Source organism: Copadichromis virginalis, linkage group LG3 (assembly GCF_057382275.1).
Source record: "Copadichromis virginalis isolate Kocher_CV1m ecotype Utaka linkage group LG3, C_Virginalis_male_GT1.1, whole genome shotgun sequence".
NCBI lineage: Eukaryota > Metazoa > Chordata > Actinopteri > Cichliformes > Cichlidae > Copadichromis > Copadichromis virginalis.
Genome location: NC_140620.1, coordinates 38,003,566 through 38,010,777, shown reverse-complemented (window position 1 = coordinate 38,010,777; position 7,212 = coordinate 38,003,566). Strand labels below are relative to the sequence as shown.

The following is a 7,212-nucleotide window of genomic DNA, read 5'->3' as shown; positions in this document are numbered from 1 at the left end:
ACAGTGCTTGAACTGGAGACGAGGTAACAGAGATGGACACAGGTGCAGAAACCAACCCGGAAGCGAGACGGTAAGAGAACAAAGGATTTATTCCTCCCCACAAGTAAACACAAGCGAAAGCAAAACGACGCCACCACACTAGTGGCTCGTAGGATAACCTAAGGTAACTAAGTGTGACCTAGACAACTCTAGGAGGCAGCTGAACAGCAGAGGCAGCGGGGAGGTGGAAACTGGACTATGAAGGCACTGTAATGAGAGGAGATCACAGTCAGTGGGATCCAGCAGACAATCAACGATCCTCCACAGTTAAACTGAGTTGCCTTACTTGGTTTCAGGTGGAGGGGACAGGTAGGGCGGAAGGCCCGGATGCGGTCGAGACGTGGGGAGGCAGGCAACGTCGTATCAGCAGCAGGCGGCCCAGGTCCAGGAAAGCGGGGAGGAGGAAGACAAGACCTCCACTCCAGGAGCTACCTCTGAGAACAAGAAGAACAGGTAAGTCGTCACACGGGTTCTGGACAGAGCAATCACACTCCACTTGACTAACATGGGGATAGCAGATACTCAGGCGATGAACGGTTGAGTGCGCAGGTCTGATAAACTGCCGGAATAATTGCCCACAGGTGGTCAGCCAGGGAGGAGCAACCGAACTCCGCCTAAAGGAGGAGGAGCCGCTGTTGGAGACCTGCAGGTAGCCACCCAGACCATGACACATATTAAGACGTATGTGTGACGTATTAACTTTATTCAAGGAAGGTTAAAAAAAAATGCTTAGAAATGCTTAAGCTACGTTAATGTGTTTTGCCCAAGTGTCTGGCTGCCTGCATGTTTTGAAATTCTTATGTTTGCTTTCACAATCTTGCCCCGCCTTACCTCTATAACCTTCTTCCTTCCCCCACACCCCGTCAGGTCACCCGGCCAGCTGCTCCTGCAAGTACCGAGATCCGGGAGGAAACTCAAAGGGGACATGGCTTTTTCTTCTGTTACTCCTTAATTATGGAATAACTTGCCCAGTACATTAGAAAGGCCCCTTTGCTATCCAGTTTTAAAACATGTCTTGAAATTCGTTTTTATTTTTTCCCTTTCTGCCCCAATGAGACATTTTTCTTTTAGTTTTCCAGTTTTTCTTTTAATTATTTGACTTTTTTAAAATGTGATTTTATTGATATCTTATGTATTTTTATCATTTAGTTCCAGTGTGCAGCACTTTGTGTCAGCTGTGGTTGTTCGTAAGTGTTTTTTATAAATAAAGATGAATGGCTGTGTTAGGTCAAGATCTACATATTACCAGAACAATACCGATTGTAGCAATAATTTGTTAGATGTCATATTTTAAACAATGTAATTATGTAAATTAACGACTATATTCAAGTGTTATAGAGTAACACTAAAGATAAAGTAAATATATAGATGAAAACTTTGCACTGACTGTTAAAATATGCAGCATAACAAACACAGAACATGCACAAAAACTACACAAACTTAGCATGCGCACACAACATCAGCAAACGTGCACACATTGAACACAGTCGTAAGGTTGGTGTATTTGTATATCCCAATTCTTTGGGGTGAAGGAAGAACAACACTCTGTGTTTAATGATCAGTCCACAATCTCTTTATTCCATACAACACTTTGAGCATTACGTCCGGACGGGAGATGTGCACGGGAGGGTGTCCGGCAAAATCTTGAAGTGTCTGAGCGTTTCTCACATTCTTATAGCTTCGGCCCCCCTCCAAACTAACACAGTGGTCAGCAGCACAGGAGCACCACAGGGAACTGTGCTGTCCCCTCTTCTCTTCACCCTGTACACCTCTGACTTCTGCTACAACTCTGAATTATGCCACATTCAGAAGTTTGCAGACGACACAGCCATCATGGGGTATATCTGGGATGATCAGGAAGAGGAGTACAGAAGTCTGGTGAGGAACTTTGTCGCATGGAGTCACACAAACCACCTGCAACTCAACACCTCAAAGACTAAGGAACTGGTTGTGGACTTCGGGAGGTCCAGAGAAGGTCCACTGCCGGTTCAGATAGAGGGGGAGGAGGTGGTCAACAAGTACAAGTACCTCGGGCTGTGGGTGGACAATAAACTGGACTGGTCATGCAACACAGAGTACCTGTATAAAAAAGCCCAAAGCCGACTGTACTTCCTCAGGAGGCTGAGGTCTTTTAACATCTGCAGGAAGCTCCTGAGGATGTTTTACCAGTCGGTGGTTGCTGGAGTACTTTTCTATGCTGTGGTGTGCTGGGGGAGCAGCACAGCAAAGAAGGACTCATCCAGGCTGGAGAAACTGATCAGGAAGGCGGGCTCTGTGGTCGGCATGAAGCTGGACACTCTGGTGACAGTGGCAGAGAAAAGGACATTAAAGAAACTGATGGACATTATGGACAATGCCAGGCATCCTCTGCACACGGCCATTAACAACCAGAAGAGTCTGTTCAGTGACAGGTTGCTTCTCCCAAAGACAAGAACTAACAGACTTAAAAACTCCTTTGTCCCACACGCCATCAGACTGTTTAACTCCTCTCTGGAGGGGAGAGGGAGGGGAAACAGAAGGACAAAGGAGGGGGGAACAACTAAGCTGTAGTGCCTCTTCACCTCACTGTGCAATACCTTTTGTGCAATACTTTTGTAAATAGTCAACGGTGCAATAGACTCAATACTTGAAATGTGCAATTCACTTGTATTTTTATTTTTATTCCTATTTATTCTATTTATCCCCTTCGTATATTTTATTTATATTGTCTCTGTATTTATATATATGTGTGTGTGTATAACTCTGTAACTTCTGTCGGTGCTGTGCTTTTTTGGAAATCGAATTTCCCAGAGGAACCCACCCGAGGGATTAATAAAGTTCTATCTTATCTTAAACTAAGCATTCACGTTCTTTCTCTCTCAGTGAGCCTAAGGTACGACCTTGGCTTCTTGTGCAGTATGTTTTGTTCTTTCTACAATCAGAAAAACAAGGCCATGATTCTCTGCAAACAGTATTCTCTTTATAAATCAGCAGAATAATGCAATACAAATCAGTCTAATAAATCTAATAATTTCACCTTCTTCTAACTCAGGAGTGTAATGCAACCTAAAACAATATAATGATTTCACAATCTTTAATCAATGTGGCCCATAGCCATAAAATGATTCAACAATTCTTTGATTGGAGGTATAATGTAACATAAGACAGTGTAATAACCTCACAGCACCACATAGATGTCGGCACTAACGGTGCCCTTGGTAATATTCATCCAAAGCTTCATCATGATTGGTCCAGTCGTCTAGACAGGGAACATGCAAAGACATACATGCGCTACAGTCATCATAGCATGACGACTACTGTCTGTGCTGCTATTATTATTATTGCTTCTTCAACTATTATTGCTAATTTACTGTTTTTGTAGTTTTCCCAATTAAGCGTTAAATACATATAAATGTCTTTGGGTTCAAATAAAGATAACGACTTTATCATCAAGTAGGCCCCTCGAAAAGAAAAGTAAAGAAAAGTCACAATCGAGTGTGTAAAAATAGCGGTCCCAGATAGGACTCCAAACCCCAGCCTTCTGTTTCCAAATTGTGCCACCTGTTACCCCGCCTGCCTCCTGACTGTATATGTGGGCATCTGTCAGATATTATTTTTCCTAAAATTCCTTAAAGTGACATGCCTACAGGTCCTGACTGAATCAGAGTGTGAGAAGCTGATAAGGATGTGTTGATGATAACAGTAACAATGAACTAAAGCAGCAGTCGCAGGCTAAAAAGCCAGAACACGCTTAAGGCTCCATAACAAACAATAGTCAGATGTAGGGACGGGGATCAAGAACCAGTTCTTGCAGAAAACCGATTCCCAGTAGTCCAATTCCTTGGAATCGTTAGTCTGCCTGCCTGTCGATGCTACTTATCGGTTCTTGCACTCGCACTACAATCAGCTGACTGATGCTTGCGTGTCAGAGGACGAAAATAGCGATGTAGTCTAGAGAATGGATATGGACATTTATTTTTATTGCACAACACAATGAGATAAACGGTGAAGCGGAAAACTGAATCCAGAGGCAGAAAAGGACATCCAGGACAGAAACAACCACATTATGCTGCTAACACAACTTCAGTTCTTTGCAAGGATCTGCATGCTAACGCTAAGCTAGCTAAGAACTCAGACCCTTAGTTTTAACAGGTAACAAGCAGATAAGCAGTCAGGCTGCAGCCTCCCGTTCTGCCTGTTCATGTTTCACTGTGGCGATCGCTTTTCTCTGCTGGTTTTCATCTTTGCTTTCCGCGGTCAGCTTTAGAGAAAAATCTTAGAGATGTGTTTAATCGTTCGGGATTCGTGTTTGTGTGCGAGGCTGGAGCCTCAGTTTTATATTGTTGAATGGTGATTATGAGACAGTGTGTTTCAGCTGTTTTACAGAGTAACATGAAAGTAATGTAATGAGTAGTATAACGAAAACGTTACTTTTAAGATAAGTTCTGTGTAATATGTAATAATGACTTTTTTGAGTAACGACTCCAACACCAATCACAAGAAAGAGAGGAAATACCTCAACAAGCATGCACAAACATAGCATGACCATAGCAATTCATTAGCGTGAATATTATTTATTTATTTCTGCTTAGAGATGGTGGTGACTCTAAAAACGGAGCCAATGACAATCAATAAGAGAATCGAAAAGGACTCGAATCGATAAGCGATACTGTAAATATCCCAGTATAAAAACTGTTAGTTTTTGAGATTTTTTTTGGTCTTTTTAGGTGTTAAATAGTAGTGAAATGGGAAGACACTGACTAAAAACAGATTTTACATTTGTTGGAGGAAAGTGAGGTTACATAAATGTATTTTCAAGTGACTGGTAATGATTTCCATTTACGGGTAACCACGTGTTATGTAACGATAAGAAAGTGTCTTCTAAATTGTTCTGCTCAGACACACAGTGCTGAAATAAAAGCATTTTTTCCCCCTGACTCATACAGCCTGTTGTTGTCAGTAGGTCACATTTTAGTCCAAAGCAGAGACAGGATATAAAAATGATCCACAGCTATCCACTCACACACTAACACCCCACACACAGTGAAAAAAGCCCGTCAGTACATGCACATAAACGCACTCCACCTCCAGTCCTCTCCTCATTGTCTGTGTCACCAGAAGCTCTGACATGCATTGCATAAGCACGTCACTGCTGGCACCATCGGGTCATCTTACAGAAAGCCTTCCAGACAGAGAAGCAGACAGGGGGAGTGATGGAGACATCAGATACACGTGTGTGTATGTGTGGAGGCGAGAGAAGGAAGGGAGAGAATTCTTTTTTATTGAGGGGGCGATGTGAAGCGAGGGATGTGTAAAGTGAGCGATGACAGGCGTGACGATCACACCTCTGGCTGACTTACCCCTCCTCTGCCACGAGCAAATTAATCTGTGAAACGATGAGAGGCCTGGATGATTGACAGGTGGATGCTGCGTGCTGCAAAAGGAAGATGAACGATAAGAAAAAACTGTACAAATCTGTATGTGTATCTATACTATGAACACATACATACTGTGAAATTGTGAAATGACATTTTAAGTGCAAATCATTACCTTTTAGAAATCCCTTAAACGGTAAGTCTTATCTTTTATTCATCAGCCGGTTGTAAACACATCAAAATCTAATCTGCAGTGCATTCATAATTGGTATTTGCTCTCTGCTCAGATGAAGTCAGGTTGTGGGTCTCATTGCATGAGAAATTAAATGTCAGCGAGTGCTGCAACTTGTATTAATTTTCAGCATTAAAGCTTTTTTATTTATTTTTTTGGCCTCTTCCGGGCAGCTGTGAACACAACACTAACATATTGTGTTATACACAATTATAAAGTTGATTTAAGGACTAAATTCTCAGCGAGAGCCTCATTACAAGTTGCCCTGGTCACATTATTTGATCCATCCTCGCAGTGATTAGAGCACATTTAACATATCATACATCGTAACTGAAGTGTCATTAGTCAGCAAGGATACTGTCTTTGCAATCTGCAAAATGATTTGAAATTAGAAGAATTAATATGCATTGTGTGCAAAAAAACATGGCCGCTCCCACGGCTCCAAAATAGTTTTAAACAATCAAGATTTAATAAATAACAAAAAAATCGTATTTATTCTCAAGTATGTTTTTATGTAGTGGAGATCATTTGTAACATATTTAGAGTAACTTATCATAATAGTTCCTTTTAAAGTCTGTGATAAATGATAAGCTACTGTAACGGTTATCAGATATCAGTTAGCAAAGATTATTGATAAGGTTATCAGTTAGCATATTGGTGCATTGTAACATACTACTTAAGTAAAAGACATTTTCTTACCAAAACTGGAAAACAGGCTATGTACCAATACCACAAACATGGTTGAGAGGTCTAGTTTGTTGAACCAAATTAGCTAAGATGAAGCCTGGCAAGCAGCTAGCAAGCTAGCAATTCCTTGTTGCAGCAGTATCTGAAATACAGCATTTTAAGCATTAATACATTTAAACTGGTGACATATACAAAAATGTACCACCACTACAGCTGTCGTGAAGTAGGAATTTCGGTATATAGATCAACATTTTGTGTTCCAGGCACTTCACCCGTGTTTCTCTGGTATAGCGTTGGGTATTTTAACATGGGAAAGTGTGGAGAAAAAACTAACTTTTCAAACCAGCCTCAAGTGGCATTCTGAGCAGATTCACTTTAATCACTTTGATGTCACTTTAATGTCTTTTTGTGAGCCATAATTCATGCACAAATACAGTGTTAGCTCATGGAAGGAAAGCAGACCTGTACTGCCTTTCATCTTGTTTGGAAATATTGCTTCTTCCTAATAATATGGAGGACTTGAATAAACATTGTGATTGATGTGCTGAGAGAAACAAAGTGGAAGAAGAAACAGATGACAAGGTTTTTATATGAAGGAGACTGACATTTAGTTGTACTTATATTTATATATTATTTTACAGTTTGTTAACTCAGGACTTAGATTGTTGACTTAGCTTGACAGCTGTGTACTGTAAAAAGAGAAAGACAAATAGTTTAACTGAGGAAGGAAGAGATTCTTATCTGTGGGTATATAGATTTTACCATATTCAGCAGTGTGCAGTTTGTGAGTCAATTGTGAGTGTGTGCGTCTTTACAGGGCTTGCTAAAGACATTCTCCCAATTTACTGTCTTGTTACTTCTATGGTAATTATGCTGAGGTATTTATCCGAAAGAAACAGC

At 41.0% G+C, this 7,212-nt stretch overlaps 1 long non-coding RNA gene across 1 annotated transcript; it reads left to right on the top strand.

The window, feature by feature from the left end:
• Window positions 1-283: 283 nt before the first annotated feature.
• LOC146714560 (uncharacterized) lies at window positions 284-1,130 on the top strand. The gene is made up of 3 exons (XR_014919305.1): window positions 284-492; window positions 621-688; window positions 907-1,130. It is a non-coding gene; the product is annotated as an uncharacterized LOC146714560 (long non-coding RNA).
• Window positions 1,131-7,212: the final 6,082 nt, after the last annotated feature.